Here is a 19,049-nt window from a genome sequence, read left to right as displayed (position 1 = left end):
CATTATCAAACACCTTAATGGGAGGCTATGACTCAGTTATCTCATAACTTTATCATTTTAAGGACCTAATAATTTTAGAGGATTTAAATAATATAGAGGATGAGGTCAGATGAACCAGCTTATCATGATTCTCCCATGGCTTCACCAAGTCAGCTTAAAGGAGACCATTAAAAGGGCTGGTCTAGGAGCACCTAAATCAGTCACACTGATTTACCTAGCTGACATGGGTCAGCTCGAATAGTCAAATGATCGGATCAAAACATAATTTTACCAAGAGGCCAGGTAAGTTCGATCAGTAGGAGGGTCTGCCAAAGCTTGCTTTAGACACCATCAGAAATGGCCAGGTAAGCGGGCTCCCAATTAAAAACCACGATCTGGTTTACCTTAGACACCAACTGGTTTAATTAGTTTCGATTAGATCAACCTAACAGTTCGTGCTAGACCACTTAGCCAAGAATCAAGTCCATTTGGTTCTCGTTAAAGACATGGACTGACCAACCACAACTATTGTAATTGATCTAGAGAATCCTTGACCTAATCTAAGACAACAATTGATTAGATTTAGTCAATTCTCTAATTAAGTCCATCTTTAATCTAACCATAGGTCTAACCCAATTAATGGATCTAATTCCCACTAACCCATTAACCCAATGTGTTATGATTTGTGTCTTAGGTTCTTCAATTCACAATCCTAGAACCTAATCAAACAACTTCTTAATTCTTAATTAAGTTTTGGGCTGAGGGTTGGGTTCGGACTTTTCAAAAAATAATTTTCATATTTGTAAAATAATTTTACAATATGATTCTACCAACTATATTGCATGTTTGATTCATAATCAAGATACAAGTGAAATAAACATGAAACTACTTTAGATCTAATCTAAACAGGTTCATGTAATTGAAAAGTTTCAACTTTAAACAATTTCTTTGCAAAAAATTATTTAACAAAGAGATTTTATTTTAGATTTAAATACTTTTTAAATCTAATAAATATAAATTTAATCTAGATCATATCTAACAAATTTATGATTAAAGATAGATCTACAAAACTAGGACAACCTTTGCACTGTAAGGGGTAAACCTTACAGCAGGACAACCTTGCAGTTCGTGATTGATTAAAATTTTAATTTCAGATTTAATAATCAGATTATAAATTAGATCTAATCTAAGAAATAATCTAAGCATGTATAAATAATCATGTAATAAAGAACCTAGCTCTGATACCAATTGTAGGAACCAGATCTAGGGTTTCAGGGTTAGATCTTGAAACTTTTTCAAGATCATACAGCGGAAGACTAAAATAAATCAAAATTTATTTTTTAAAATCAGAGAATCCCTAGATCTAAGATCTTATTAATGATTATTACATAGCATTAAATCAAAATTAAAATATATAAATATAGCATGAACTACATGTTGATCATATCAACATGTTTCTATACCACATCTAATGTATGTATTAAATAATAGATCAGATCTATTACCTTGCAAGTTAGATGCTCTAACCTCACTGATCCGGCTTAAGGATGATGTTGCAAGCGCACACGCTCCGGCCTCTAGGAGTCATCCACACGAGCCCACGAATCTTGATCAGAAGTCCTGCTTCAGGAAATCAGCACAGTATGCTAGTACTGCGCTGATCCTTCTTTGATGGTTGATCAGGTGCCTCCTTCTTCTTGATTTGGACTCTTCAAAGATAGAAAGTAGAAGGAGAAGTTTCAGATCTGAGACACTCTCAGAAAACTCAAGATGGAGGGAGGAAAGATATGAAAACAAATAACCCTAGAAGAAGACCCTCTTCTTCTTCTCGTTTCTCTCTCTAGACACCCTAACTTGTGTCTTTTATATCTCCACGACCAAAGGTCTTTCTCTCTGATTTTTGGATGGCTCAAAGGTCTCTCAAATCTCTATCTTTTTCTAAAATTTCATGAAGAAACTCATTTTATACAGAGAGATATATAGAGTCCTTATCTAGGTCAAATACCTAGTCAAGGCTTATCCAAACATGGCAAGTTAAGGGGCGCCCAACTCTTGAGCACCTCCTCCATATTTTATGCATGGATCACCAGCAAAGGGTGACAATATGTACCCTAAAAGCCATAAAATTTAAAAAAAATTTGGATAAATTCGGTGTAAAATTGAAAGAGTTTTGGATTTCTAAAACTCTATCTCATAGAATTAGAAATCCAAACTTATTCCTTTTTGATTTGATCCAAACCACCTTCATGTAAGAAAGAAGAGAGGAAACCTTTTGTGAACGTGGGAGAGACTTGGGAGAGGGCTTTTGTCACACAAAATAAGTGGAGATTGGCATTGAATAAGAGAGAGGGCTGGGGAAGGCTTATGTGGTGCAAGGTGGAATCCTAGTCTTACTAGGATTCTATCTTATGACTTGTTTTAATTTGGTTTTCCAAATCAAATCAAACCAAAATTAGATCAATCTAATTAAAATAAGTCTTAACCCAATGAAAAACCTAATTTAATCAGATTAAATTAGATTTAAATCTGATTTAATTTTCTAATCAAATTAGAAATTAGATTGACCCAAGTCCTAGTTGAACTAGGACTATTTTTTCTTGCACTTGGCTTATCCAATAAACCAATTGGACTTGATCCAATCAAGTCCAAAATAAATCTAATTAAATCATATTTAATTAGACTTAATCTCACCCATTGGCTTAATCAAATTAAGCCAATTAGCAATCGAATGCTAATCTATCCTCCTGCAATACTTGCACTGGGTTAGATGTCAATCGTATTGATCATTTAACCCTAGAATGATTCTTAATCATTGATCAACCATCCGATCGGATCATGAACTCTAATGTGTGTGACCTCATAGGTCCGAACCTAAGTCGATAGTACAGAAACAAATTTCTGTACCAATCAAAGTGACCATCTAGCAATGGTACCCGATGACCGGATAGATCGAATGTGTAGAATAATATCCTTAGAACCCATGCGGATATAGTTTTCATATAATTCATCCCCTTGACCAAAATGATATAGGACACCCCAGAGTTTAAATGTCAACTCTGATCAGGTTGTCCACATTGTATTTCAAAATATCAAATCCATCTGATGGATTATCCTGGCCAAGTTTTGCTAAATTGAAATACAACGACTCATTCTTCTCCAACTCTTGGAGTGGTCAATCCCATCTCGATCACACTCTGACTTCGCAAGTACTTGACTGTGCCTAGAAGCTTTCCGTCTCTGAATTAGAAATTCAGTTAGTCCAGTACCAAAGCACAGTGAGTTGCTTGCAAGTCACTGAGGCGATCTCAAGTCTAAGGGACACTTATACCTATATCCCGTCAGAGACATTCTCGACAGCAGAATGCTCTGAGTTGGTCACGTTCAATGATGATGTACCCTTATATCTCACCTGTATGCCATACCAGTATCTCCACACTCCTTGGTTAAGAGGACAACCAACCCATATGGCCTACAGCGACCTATGCTCGATAGAAACTGTCATCCTTATTAACAGCCTATCATTTGGTCGTGAACAGTTTTAAGGACTAATCGATAAATTCTCTCTTTATCGAACTTAAATAGTCCTAAGGACTTCATCATAACAACGGAGTTCATTAGAAGATGAAAGCTTATGAAGAAGATGCCAAATATATTTTATTTATTAACAAATCAATTACAATACTTGGTTGCTCAACCGTCAACAGCTTGACGATTGGCTTTTTGGAAACATTTCCCAACATATATATATACATATATACATATATATATACATACATACATACATATATATATATATATATATGTATGTATGTATATATATACATATACATATATACATACATACATACATACATACATATATATATATATATATGTATGTATGTATGTATGTATGTATGCATATATATGTATATGTGTGTATATATATAATATATACTATGTATATATATATATATATAATATGTAATATATATATATACATATATACATATACATATGTATATATATATATACACACACATATACATATATATATATATATATATATAATATATATATATATATATACATATAATATATATATACATATATATATATATATATATATATATATATATATATATACAATATATATATATACATATACATATATATATATATATATATATATATATATAATATATATATATATATATGTATATATATATGTGTATATATGTATATATATATCTATATATATATTTATATATGTATATATGTCTATATATATATATACACATATATATATAGGTATATATACATATGTATATATAGATATATATACATATATATATAGATATGGTATATCTGATGGAGAGGGCAATAAGAGATTGTCGGTGCACATTTTATGGTATTATTGAAATATTTGTTTCGCTTTGTAAGACACTATATTCGTGAAGATTGGACCTCAAGTTTTGGCTTTTGAAGAAACTAATTTGGCTGCTTCTTTAGCTTCTTTTTTAATACTAAGAATGACCAAGGTAGGCTACAGTGTATTAAGAAAGGCCTTCTCTCGCCACCTTGATCTCATGAGACTATAGTCCCTTGGGGTGTAGCCATAGATAGTAGAGCATTCAGCTTTTTATGAAAAAACTATTTATTTAAAAGTTCACAGTCTTAAAGCAGCACTTCAGTTCGTGATGGTTCAAAAAAATGAGAAAAAAGATAGGGTTCCATTTGATCCTTCGGAGAAAGGGTTTTCGATGCTGGTGAGCTCCTGGATAGAGCTCAACCTGGATGCTTTGTTGCCCAAGAATGGCTACCCAAGAGGAGGGGTATAAATTGGGTATTTAAAAAATTAAAAGATAATTGTGCAGAATAAGCTACTAAGTGCTTAATGAGATATGTTAAAAGATATGTAATAAATGAAAATAGTAAAAAAAAAAGCATATAATAATAAACACTATAATTTTATAGGGGTTCAGTATCAAATTTAGCACCTACATCCACTCATCAAATAAACCACTTGAAAATTGAACTATAATCACTAAGCTTGATTACAGTCCAATTGTTTTTTTTGGTTCACAATCAATTAGTTGATTTTAATCTTAGCTCACGAACTACAACTATACAATGATTGTTTTTTTGGACTAACAATCAACTCTGATTGATTTTAATCTTGGCTCACCAATCAAATCACTACAAGTGTCCAATTCGAGGATTGGACCAACCCAAGTTTCTCACCCTAAGAAACTTGAAAGAAAACATAAAACCATAATTAATACAAGAGTTAAAGTTTAGAAAAATAAATACTATGAAGTCCAAGAGAAGAAAATCTGAGTTGTTTGCTGGTTGCTTGATTTCTTCTCCTTAAATGCTTAAGAAAAGTAGGTGGTGATCTTCAATGTTGATGGGCTTGACTTCTCTCAACTTGAGGATGATGGAAGGATGAGAGAATATCTAAAAATCACTCCTTCCTTTCACTATTTTGCTCATAAACTTGAATATACTGAAAATCACTTGAATGCTCTTCAATGTAAGTTCTAAAAGATATCTTCAATGCTCAAAAGGGTTCCCTTATATATGTTGGAAAATATGTCCTAAAGCCAATCATCTAAGTGGTAGATGATTGGAATTAGTATATGAATTATCTAATAATAATAGTTATTTGGCAGGTTCATCATAAAAGTTCTATCTTCCTTAAATGAACTCCTAAATTATGATGAAGTCTTTAGAACCATAATCAATTGATAAAGAAAGATTTATCGGATGGTTCTGAAATTGTTCACGATAAACGATAAGTTATTAACAAGGACGATAACTTATCAAGTGCAGGTCGCTGTATGCCATATGCGTTGGTTGTTCTCATAACCAAGTGGTATGGAGACACTGGTATGGCATCCAGGTGAGATGTAGGAGTATATTTGCATGGAACGTGATCAATGTAACACTCTACTATCAAGAGTAGTTAGCTAAGGTCAATGGGTATAAGTATCCCTCCGACCTGAGATCACCACGGTGACTTGCAAGCAACTCACTGTGCTTTGGTGCCGGACTGCCTGTATTTTTAATATAGGTTCGAAAGGTTTTTGGGTACAGTTAAGTACTTGTGAAATCGTGTGTGAGTCAAGATAGGATTGACCACTCCTGATTAACTTCAGGAAGAGAATGTCTCGCTGTGTTTCAATTTAGCAAAACCTAGACCTGGGTAATCCTCGTGAGGAGTCATGAGATTTGCAAAATTTTGAGACACAATAGAGATGACTTATATGAGTGATTGACAGCATACTCGAAGTCGTCTTGAGCATTATTGGTCAAAATGATGAATTATATGGTAACCATGGGTCAGGGTTCTTAGAATGTTGCTTTGCATACATTCGACCTATCTGGACGTCGAGAACCATTGCTAGATGGTTACTTCGATTGGTACAGAAATTGATTCCTCTGCTATCGATTTAAGTTCAAACTTATAGGATCACACACATAAGAGGTTGTAATCTAATCAGATGGTTAATCGATGATTGAGAATCATTCTAAGGTTAAACGATCAATGTGATTGATGTTTGACCTAATGCAAGTATTGCAGGAGGATCGATTAGCAATTGGATTGCTAATTGGCTCAATCTGATTGAGCAATTAGGTTGAGATCAAGTCTAATTAAATTTAATTTAATTAGATTAGTTTGAATTTAATTAGATTAAATCTAATTAATTTATTGGATAAGCCAATTGCAAGGGAGAACAAGTCCCTGTTCGACTAGGACTTGTATGCACCTAATTCCTAACTAAGTTAAGATTTAAATCAGAATTAAATATGATTTAATCTGATTTAATTAGACTTCTAGTTAGACTAGAATTACCATTAATTAGGTTGCAATTAATTTGGATTGGGTTTAAAGTGTTTGACCTAATCTACGTAAGAATCCTAGTTAGACTAGGACTCCATCTCTTCTCTTGCACCACCTAAGAAATCTCAAGCCCACATCCACTAATTAATTTCTAGATATTTTTCTATGATATCCACATCCAAAGAATATTATCTCAACCACTTATTCTAGAGATTTGAATTAGATTTGATTTGATTCAATATGGAAAGAGATTTGGCTAATTATGGAAAGTGGTTTAGGTTTATCTTTTTTTTTTTGAAAGAATCCCTCTTCACAAGGACTCTTCTCTCCTCTCTTGCGCCAACTTTTTCCAAGCTTATCCCTTCTTTTTGTAGCTCCTTTTGTGAGTTATTTCATGATCTCCATGAAATTTATGAGGGAGGGGGCATCCAAGAGTTGGACGCCCCATGGACTCCTTGTTGATTAGGTCTTTTGACCTAATCTATCATATAAAAAGTTGCCGCCCCATATGCTATCAAATAGGAGTCAAAAAATTGTGACTTTTAGATAAAAATAGTATCAGAGAAAGAGGAAGGCATGGGTGGTTTGAGGCACCAAAATCCTTGGAGGAGAGTCTTCAATCAAGAGATCAAAGGTTGATATCTTGTAGAGAGAAAGGTAAGAGAAAAGATTGTCTTCTCTTATTATTTTTCTTTCATATTATTCTCTCTTTATTTTTTGTGTTTTTTATGTGATAAAATTTGAGAGAGAAAGAGGATGGAATGGGTGGTTTGAGGCATCAAATTCTTTGGAGAAGAGTCTTCTATCAAGAGATCAAAAGTTGATGTCTTGTAGAAACAAAAGGTAAGAGAGAAGATATTTTTCTATTATTATTATTTTTTTAGTTTATTTCCTCTTTATTTTGTATTTTTATGTGATAAAAATTTGAGAGAGAGAGAGAGGGATGGCATGGTGGATTCATGCTCCAATGAGTTGGGGCATGGTGATCTAATTTTAGACATGATCTGATCATGTTCTAATGAGAGAAGAAGAAGACAAGAAGATTTTCTCTTAAGGTTTCTTTTAGAATCTTTCTTCTCTATAAATCATGAGATTTTTCTATGAAAAAAATCAGATATCATGAGATCTAAAAGTTTGAAAAATATCTAGAGAAGATGGTCTCCCCATATCCTAGCATAAAGATGTTCTCAGGACATCAATCATTGATGTACTGAAAGAGAGAACTGTCTTCTCTTAGGATTTTTTTTTATATTATTATTTTTGATTTTAGGGAGGTCAAAAGGTTTGACTTCTCCTTATTTCTCTTATATTCTTCATCTCTTGGAATGTCCAAGAGATCCAAAGAATATTTTTTAGATTAACCATCCGGAGGGATCTACAAGAAGCTAGCACTTCGAGCGGATCTTCGTTCGATGAACCTTCGATGTTGTTGCAGCTCGTATGGATCACCTGTAGAGGTCGGACATGTGTGTGGCTCCAAAGCAACAAAAAAAATCAACCACAGAGTTCTCGACCTGCATGAAGGTAAGAGATCTGATCTTTTCTCTTATCTAGATGTGATCTAGGTTTTAGATCTAAAACTATTTTAGATCTAGGGTATTGATTTGATCAATATCAAAGCTATTATTTTTTGATTTATAAATATAATATGATATATTATAGGTCCTAATTGTAGGTTTAGTAATCTGATTACATACATTTGTATATTAAATTATTTAATTTACATATTCCACTGGTTATATTTTAAAAATATTTTAAAATTCATGCATGAAACCTACACCTTTTCCAATAGTGGTATCAGAGCATCTAGGTTCTTTTATAAATATTTATAATTATATTAAAATAAATTTAAAAAATAAAATAATGATCGCACGGACTGTAGGTTATCCTGCTGTAAGGTTTACCCCTTACAGTGCAAAGGTTGTCCTGGTATATTGCGATCTAAAAAATTTAAAAGAGTTTAAATAAATCTTATCCTGAATGTTTTAGATTAGGTCTATTGATTTCATAAAATTTTATGTAATGTACATAGATTAAAATCAGCCAAGAACAGGATCTTGCAAAAGTTCTATTTGCTATCGAGCCAGCTCGACCAGCAATCCAGCTTGACTGAAAAGTTGGCTCAATTATTTTTCTGACTGATTTTAATTGTTAGTATTTGTTAGTAAAATAAGCTGACCTATTTTTGAAATGAGTCGACCTATTTAGTGAAACAACACTAAATTGTATTAAATCTTTCAAAAGTTGAAAATGATTTTCAAAATACCGAACCCCAACCCTCAGCCATGAACTTAATTAAAAGAATTAAGTGATTGTTTAGGATCTAGGTTTGTGATTTAAAGATCCTAAGACAATTTCATAAAACATGGGTTAAAGGGTAATGGGTTAGCTTTGATCAGGTCATTAACTGGGTTAGACCTAGGGTTAGATTAAATATGGACTAAGTTAACAAATTGATCAAACCTAATTAAAAGTTAATTAGGATTAGGTCATTCCTATAGATCACTTCAATAGTTATAGTTGATCAAAATCCATATATCTAATAAATGGACACTGATCGTGGCTCAGCGGCTGAGCTGAGTCTTTAGGTAGACCAAATCAAAATTGATAAATCATTGGTGTCTAAGGTAAACATGACCGGTGATTTTTAATTGGGAGCTCGCTCATCTGGTCATTTTTTATGGTGTCTAAGGCAAGCTTTGGCTGACCCTCCCACGATCATACTTACCTGACCAATGTGGTTAATCAGGTCTTGATTAGGTTGCTCATTGATTCGTGCTAACCCATGTCACATTGAAAATTAGTGAATCTGATTTCATTCAGTGAGACTGACCTAGGTGCCCATGGACCAAATTTGATCCTAATCCTTGTTAATGACTTGAGAAGTCAGTGGGAGGACTTGACTTGGTGAAGTTAGTGGGAGCAAATTGGTCCATGTCCTTTCTATCCTTAAATCACTAATAATTTTAAATCTTTAAAATTATTAGATCCTTAAAATGATAAAGTTATGGAGATAACTGAGTCATAGCCTTCCATTAAGGTGTTTGATAATGGGTCCATTAACTCAATAATCATTGCAGACCCAAAGGCTTGGTGCTTGTTGACTAATGGAATTATCATTCATCATATGACGACTTAAAGTGTCTCTCTAATGGTGGTTAGGTTAGCCAACCAAAGTTGGGCTTAATCATTCATTGGTTAGATGCACCAAGTATGGTCATGTTAATGGTTGGACCTAACCGGATCCTTACATAGAGGCCAAAGCCTACTGATTAGGTTTCTGGGATAAAATTAAATTACTAGAAGTTGTTTGGAAAAATAATTGGTTAGTGAACCTACCCGTAGATGCAGATGGGTTGGCCGACTAAAGTCAGGCTTGTGTGTAGTTATGTGGATTCTAGTATCTACTAAAAATTAAAGTAATTTCTCGAATTAGAGGTAGAGGCTACCAATTTGAATAAAATAATGAGAGAACCTTTAGAATAAAGTCCAAGTCTCTAGGCTTAAAATAATTCATATACATTAGGTCATTGTTCTCTTTTCTCAAAATAAGGCTAAACCTTAATTGCTCCAATTGCTGTTAGACAGTGATGACTTATGGGACCTAATTTCGTTAATTAGTATCGAACATTGAATTTGGTTCAGCATACGAATGGGTTCATATTGGGGCTTCTTAGTCCAGTCAAAATAATTAGTCCAAAATCGATCTAAATCAGGCATATTGGTTCTACTGTCAGAAGCAGAGTCATAGGAAGAAGAATTGTCTTGCTTCCCTTGACCATAATAGGCTGAAGAAGAGAAAGGAGCAAGAGTTGCTCATCAAGGATGTTATATAATAACACCTTAAAGTTTCTCTATGAAATTCTACTACCTAGGTATTAGATACTGATGGTTTTATACAATTTATTGCTAGGACTACAAGTAAGTGGAAGTTTGAAAATGGTGAGAAATTCTTAAATGTTAGGAATGAAAGTCTTATTCCAATCCTAACTTTAGAATTGTAGAGTTTATTTTCAAATACTGTCATTTAGAGTAATTATTCCTATTGTCCATTGTTTATGATGAATGTAATCTTTGTTGGCCTTTTGGCCAAAGATGATTATCATTCATTAATAAAGGAAGATTATTGTGATATTATTATGAATAATGTTACAATAATACATGGAAATAAGAAAATGACATTTAACATTTACACAACCTATTAAGTGTAATGTACACACCCAAGTTAGATAATGTCATGGATGTCTGTCTTTGGCTTAGTCACCTTGACAAGAAAGGATAAATGGATTAGTTGAGAGGAAAATCTCACATCAATGATTGTGAATCATTGATAGCCTGTGAGTCTTGTCTTCTTGGAAAGATGACAAAGTCACCTTTTAATAGAAAAGATGAAGGAGCTGATAAAGTTCTAAGTCTCATATATAGTGATGTACGTGGACCTGTGAACTTAAGTGCCAAAGGAAGATATTAATATTTCATTACAGACGACCTATCTGGGCATGGGTGCGTCTGGCTGAATCATTTGAAATATTCAAATGATTCAATAATGAAAGATTGAAACAAACTGGATAAGGTGTTAGAACTCTTCGATCAGATCGAGGAGGCGAATACTTATCCAGTGAGTTTGTGACATATCTAGGAGAGAATTAGATTCTCTCTCAGTGGATTCTTTTTTGGAACAAAGTGTATCTGAAAGGAGAAGCTGAACTTTGTTACACATGGTTCAATCCACAATAGGGTTCACTTCTTGCTTGTTTCAGGATTATGCTCTTGTGTGATTACCTATTTTACTCTGAAAATATACTGAGTAAGTCTGTTGTGCAGATTCCATATGAGATATGAACATGCATAGTCTAGACTCTCTCACCTTTGGGTTTGGAGTTGATCGGCCTATGTCAAAGGTTTGCATACAGATAAACTTGGTTCTTGGTCCAATAGTTGTTTAAGGGTTACTGATTCTATCATGCTGAAGAACATAAGATGCTCATCAGCAGTAGGGTATTCCTTTTGGAAAGGAGTTTCTTAGAGAAGAAATTGATGCCTCTCAAGTTGAACTTGGAAGTTTGACTGGTAGAAAATGAACCGACATAATCTAGTAAACCTACGAACCGGATTTGATTAGATCAAACTCAGAGCCCTTTAAAGTAACACCTTTAAGGAGATCTGATAGAGTATCGCGTTAGCTGGACAGACACTTAGTGTCTAGGTCTGGGATGTGATGTTGGAGCACGATCCTGGCTCCTCCCACAGACCTTGGGTGCAGCAGAACCAGCAACGAATAGATCTGGAGTCGTCTGGACACGATCCAAGGCCCTTGACGAAATCAGCTGGTTGCTATCTTCTTCGTCAGCCTTTCGTTCCAGATGAAGAACACTTCTGAAACTACCTCTAAAAAATCTAAGATCTGGTACTCAACTAGATCAGACCTGGACGAGGTTCTTCAATTTGTAGATCTTGAATCAGGTATTTTAGATGGGAAGAAGATAGATGGAGACAGACCTCGCAGATCTGTCCTGCTGCAGCCTTTCTTGTAGATCTGTTGATGGAGATCTCACCCACACCTCAAACGACCTCAAATCAACTCCAGATCTGAGAGAGACTTGTACCAACCTCTTCTCAAGAGATTTTAGGTCTTGGACCTGGTGTTTGGGCACCTGCAAGAGGGGGAGAGCAGATCTGGTAGGCGGCTGCAAGGGGGAAGGGGCTAGCCCTCCCCTTCTTCTCTTTCCTTTAATGGACTGGCGGTAAGAAACCCTAGGGTTTCTTGCTCCTGGGGCATGGAGAATTGCTGGAGAGAGAGGGAGAAGAGAGAGAGAGACTTTGGAGAAAGAGTCTTGTATTTTTTTGGCTTAATCAAACCTATACAAGTACATGTATATATAAACACCGGGTCAAATGACCCAAACCCAAAACTCCCTTGACCAACTCTATGGGAGATTAGGTTAACCCAAGCCCATGTACACCCATGATTCGACCTAATCTCACCTATCTGGGCCCAGACCTGGCCCATAAAGAGTTGGTCCCTTGAGGCCCACATAACCTAGACCTCAAGAACCCGAAAGGCCCACAGCCTTTCAACCTAGGGCCCAACTAGCCCTAGAGCCTCCATGAAGCCCTCATGAATGATGGACCTTGACCTTAGCCTTGGTCCCTGGGCTTGGACACACCACCTGGATCATAACAATCTCCACCTTGGTGTCCCAAGGCGTCAACCAACTCCACTCTGTCCTTGCGACTGTAGACCCATTTGTAGCCAATGGGCCTCTTCCCTGCGGCAACTGCACTAATCGCCACGTCTGGTTCTGATGGAGAGACTGCATCTCTTCGGACATTATCTGGACCCACCGCTCTTTGTCCTAGCTCTCAATAGTCTCCTAATATGTATATGGGTCTCCATTCACTGTCACCAGGGCATATGACAGCATCTCCTCGAAGCCATATCGGTCCGGTTGCCTGATGGTCCTCTTGGGCTTGTGTAGGGCAACATTGATATCAGTCCTCGGTCCAGCTCGCTCCTGCTGGACCTCTCCACCTCGATCATCCGTCTGAGTCCTCTCCACCTATGGAGACACCTTAGGTAGGTTCTCCACTTGAATGTCATGTCCTCCCGTAGTACCTGCAAGAGGCAAAATCAAAGAGGTTAGCTGTCCAGCAGCGCCCTGCTGGACCTCCTCTGCTCCTGCTGCTCCTTCATGCCTGCTGGCCTCCGTAGAACTGACTCCTCATCAAAAATCATATTCCAACTAATGATGACTTTCTTTTCCAAGGGATCCCATAGCCTGTATCCCTTGACTCATCGTGGATAGCCTAGAAACACCGCCTTATGTGATCTGGCGTCTAGCTTGCTCCGCTCACCAGCTCCAATGTGCACATAGGCCGTGCACCCAAATACCCGTAGATGGCCTAGCCCAACTGTCCTCCCAGACCACACCTCCTCTGGAAGCCTGCCATCCAACCTGGTGTGAGGTGATCGATTGACCAAGTAACCAGCTGCATCAACTGTGTCAACCCAGAATGCCTTTGGAAGCCCTGCCTGCAGCCTCATGCATCGTGCCTTTTCCAAAAGTGTTCTGTTCATCCTTTTGGCCACCCCATTCTGCTGTGGAGTTCCTCTAACTGAGAAGTATCTCCTGATCCCACACTCCTCACAGTAATCTTGGAACTCTCTGCTGGTGTACTCTCCGCCATTGTCTGACCTCAGACACTTCACGCTCCTCCCCTGCTTCTTCTCCACCTCAGCTCTCCAGATCTTGAACTTGGTGAAGACCTCTGACTTCTCTCATGAAGTAAATCCAGAGCTTCCTTGAGAAATCATCAATCAGGGTCATGAAGTATCTGGCCCCATTCCTAGCTAAAACTGAGGCTGGTCCCCACACATCCGTGTGTACTAACTCCAGAGGGGCTCCACTGCGGGCTGTACTGATGTTGAACTGAACTCTCCTCTGCTTTTCCATCTGGTAAGGCTCACAGATCTCCCCTGTAGCACCATCCTCCAGATCAGAGATGAGTCCTCTCCTGCTCAACTCCCTCAGCCCCCTGTCACCCATGTGGCCTAGGCAGTAGTGCCACATCCTGTAAGTCCTCTCCTGGTCCTGTGCTGTAGCTGCTGCATCAGACTCTCCGGTCACCATAGATCCCTCCATGCGATAGAGGTTATTGTCCAACCTCCTACCTCTGATAACCACCATAGCTCCATTGGAGATGTTCAGTACTCTACTTCTAGCCCTACTGCCGAAGCCGTATCCACTACGCTCCAAGAGCCAAGTGACACCAGATTCTTTTCCAGCTCCGGGATGTGCTTTACATTTGTCAATGTCCTCACAATCCTATCAAACATCCTCACCCTGACTGTTCCTATTCCAGCCACCTTGTAAGGATGATTGTCACCTAGAGTCACTGATCCCTCATCTGTCTTGGTGTATGTCGTAAACCAAGACCTGTGTGGTGTGTAGTGATGTGAGCACGCAGAGTCTAGTGTCCACTCCTCTATGTACTGCTTGTGACCATCTGATACCACAAGTAGATCATCCTCCACCTGCTGCCCAGCAACTGTACTCACTGATTCTGAGCCACTTCTTTCTCCCTTCTTGCTCTTTCATAGTGGACATTCTCGCTTGAAGTGCCCGAACTCGTTGCACTTGAAGCATTTCACCTCTTTCTTTCCCTTCCTGGACTTGGACTGTCCCCTGGACTTGCTTCTGCCTCTGCCTCTACCTATCCTCTCCCTTACTACCAAACCCTCCTGGGGAGCCCGATCTCTGGTCAACTTTTTCTCTGCCCATTAGACCTCAGCACTGAGACCATGTCCTCATACTCCAGAGTCTCCTTGCCGTAGAGCAGTGTAGTCACCAAAGAATTATATGATCCTGGTAGTAAACACAAAAGCAATAGGGACTTGTCCTCCTCATCTAGCTTCACCCCGATATTCATCAACTCCATGCACAACTGGTCGAACCTCTGAATGTGGCCAATCACATCAGATCCCTCCTGCATCCAAAGACTGTACAACCTCTTCTTCAGCATCAGTTTATTGCACATATTCTTCCCCATATACATGGTGTGCAACTTTGACCAAAGGCCCTTCGGGGTCTTTTCTTCCAGCACCGAATACAACGTCGCATCCGCCAAACATCCTCTGATCACCGAGCATGCTTTCTTCTCCAACGATGCCCACTGTCTATCTGTCATTCCCTCAGGCTTCTCATCCAAAGCCTGATCCAGATCTGCTTGCACCAGAAGATCCTCCACCCGGATTTTCCATATGGAAAAATTTTTCTTGCCATCAAACTTCTCAAACTCGACCTTCATATTGCTGCCCATGACTGGATCCAAGCCAAACAAGCAATATAAAATCAAGAAGTGTAGAATATACCTTGATGGAACCTTGCTGAAAATTTTCAGCACATGGGATCTTCAACTTCTCATGCTTGGAACCGCTTCCTCACCACCGTGGCTCTGATACCAACTATTGGAGCACGATCCCAGCTCCTCCCACAGACCTTGGGTGTAGCAGAACCAGCAACGAATAGATCTGGAGTCGTCTGGACACGATCCAAGGCTCTTGACGAAATCAGCCTGGTTGCTGTCTTCTTCGTCAGCCTTTCGTTCCAGATGAAGAATGCCTCTGAAACTATCTCTAAAAAATCTAAGATCTGGTACCCAACCAGATCAGACCTGGACCAAGGTCTTCCAATTCATAGATCTCAAATCAGGATATTCTAGATAGGGAAGAAGATAGATGGAGACAGACCTCACAGATCTATCCTGCTGCAGCCTTTCTTATAGATCTGTTGATGGAGATCTCACCCATGCCTCAAACGACCTCAGATCAACTTCAGATCTGAGAGAGACTTGTACCAACCTCTTCTCAAGAGATTCTAGGTCCTGAACCTGGTGTTTGGGTGCCTGCAAGAGGGGGAGAGCATATCTGGTAGGCGGCTGCAAGGGGGAAGGGGCTAGCGTCTCCCCTTCTTCTCTTTCTTTTTATGGACTGGCGGCAAGAAACCCTAGGGTTTCTTGCCCCTGAGGCATGGAGAATTGCTGGAGAGAGAAGGAGAAGAGAGAGAGAGACTTGGGAGAAAGAGTCTTATATTTTTTTGGCTTAATCAAACCTATACAAGTACATGTATATATAAACACTGGATCAAATGACCCAAACCCAAAACTGTAGGAACCAGATCTAGGGTTTCAGGGTTAGATCTTGAAACTTTTTCAAGATCTAACAGCGGAAGAATAAAATAAATCAAAATTTATTTTCTAAAACTAGAGAATCTCTAGATCTAAGATCCTATTACATGATTATTACATAGCATTAAATCAGAAATTAAAATATATAAATATAGCATGAACTACATGTTGATCATATCAACATGTTTCTATACCACATCTAATGTATGTATTAAATAATAGATCAGATCTATTACCTTGCAAGTTAGATGCTCTAACCTCGCTGATCCGGGCTTAAGGATGATGTTGCAAGCCACACATGCGTCCGGCCTCTAGGAGTCATCCACACGAGCCCACGAATCTCGATCAGAAGTCCTGCTTCATGAAATCAGCACAGTATACTAGTACTGCACTGATCCTTCTTTGATGGTTGATCAGGTGCCTCCTTCTTCTTGATTTGGACTCTTCCAAAGATAGAAAGTAAAAGGAGGAGTTTTAGATCTGAGACACTCTCAGAAAACTCAAGATGGAGGGAGGAAAGATATGAAAAAAAAAATCCTAGAAGAAGACCCTCTTCTTCTTCATATTTTTTTCTCTAGATACCCTAACTTGTATCTTTTATATCTCCACGACCTAAAGGTATTTATCTCTGATTTTTGGAGGGTACAAAGGTCTCTCAAATATCTATATTCTCCTAAAAGTTCACAAAGAAACTCATTTTATACAGAGAGATATGATAGAGTCCTTGTCTAGGTCAAATACCTAGTCAAGGCTTATCCAAACATGGCAAGTTAAGGGGCGCCCAACTATTGAGCACCTCCTCCATATTTTCATGCATAGATTACCAGCAAAGGGTGCACAATGTGTACCCTAAAAGTCACAAAAATTCTAAAAAAAAATTGGATAAATTCGGTGCAAAATTGAAAGAGTTTTGGATTTCTAAAACTCTATCTCATAGAATTCGAAATCCAAACTTATTCCTTTTTGATTTGATCCAAACCACCTACCATGTAAGAAAGAAGAGAGGAAACCTTTTGTGAATGTGAAGAGACCTGGGAGAGAGCTTTTTTCACACAAAATAAGTGGAGATTGGCATTGAATAAGAGAGAGGGCGTGGGGAAGGCTTATGTGGCGCAAGATGGAATCCTAGTCTTACTAGGATTCTATCTTATGACTTGTTTTAATTTGGTTTCCCAAACCAAATCAAACCAAAATTAGATCAATCTAATTAAAATAGGTCTTAACCCAATTAAGAACCTAATTTAATCAGATTAAATTAGATTTAAATCTGATTTAATTTTCTAATCAAATTAGAAATTAGATTGACCCAAGTCCTAGTTGAACTAGGACTAGTTTTTCCTTGCACTTGGCTTATCCAATAAACCAATTGGACTTTATCCAATCAATCCCAAAATAAATCTAATTAAATTATATTTAATTAGACTTAATCTCAGTCCATTGGCTTAATCAAATTAAGCCAATTAGCAATCGAATTGCTAATCGATCCTCCTGCAATACTTGCACTGGGTTAAATGTCAATCGTTTTGATCATTTAACCCTAGAACGATTCTTAATCGTTGATCAACCATCCGATCGGATCATGAACTCTAATATGTGTGACCTCATAGGTCCAAACCTAAGTCGGTAGCACAGAAACAAATTCTTGTACCAATCGAAGTGACCATCTAGCAATGGTATCCGACGACCGGATAGGTCGAATGTGTAGAACAACATCCTTAGAATCCATGCGGATATAGTTTTCATATAATTCATCCCCTTGACCAAAATGATCATAGGACACCCCAGAGTTCAACTGTCAACTCTGATCAGGTTGTCCACATTGTATTTCAAAATATCAAATCCATCTGATGGATTACCCTGGCCAAGGTTTTGCTAAATTGAAATACAGCGACTCATTCTTCTCCAACTCTTGGAGTGGTCAATCCCATCTCGATCACACTCTGACTTCGCAAGTATTTGACTGTGCCCAGAAGCCTTCCATCCTTGAATTAGAAATTCAGTTAGTCCAGTACCAAAGTACAGTGAGTTGTTTGCAAGTCACTGAGGCGATCTCAAGTCTAAGAGACACTTATACCTATATCCCATCAGAGATATTCTCGACAGCAGAATGCTCTGAAGTCGGTCACGTTCAATGATGATGTATCCTTACATCTCACCTGTATGCCATACCAGTATCTCCACAATCCTTGGTTAAGAGGACAACCAACCCATATGGCCTACAGCGACCTATGCTCGATAGAAGCTGTCGTCCTTATTAACAGCTTATCATTTGATCGTGAATAGTTTTAAGGACTAATCGATAAATCCTCTCTTTATCGAATCTAAATAGTCCTAAGGACTTCATCATAACAACGGAGTTCATTAGAAGATGAAAGCTTATGATGAAAATAACAAATATATTTTATTTATTAACAAATCAATTACAATACTTGGTTTCTCAACCGTCAACAGCTTGACGATTGGCTTTTTGGGACACATTTTCCAACAACTCCCACTTGTCCTAAAGCCACTCGGTACAGTATCTAATACCCATCTTCGACTTGTGGTTGTCGAACTC

This window comes from Elaeis guineensis, chromosome 3, assembly GCF_000442705.2.
Source record: "Elaeis guineensis isolate ETL-2024a chromosome 3, EG11, whole genome shotgun sequence".
Lineage (NCBI taxonomy): Eukaryota > Viridiplantae > Streptophyta > Magnoliopsida > Arecales > Arecaceae > Elaeis > Elaeis guineensis.
Note: the sequence above shows the minus strand (reverse complement) of the source record.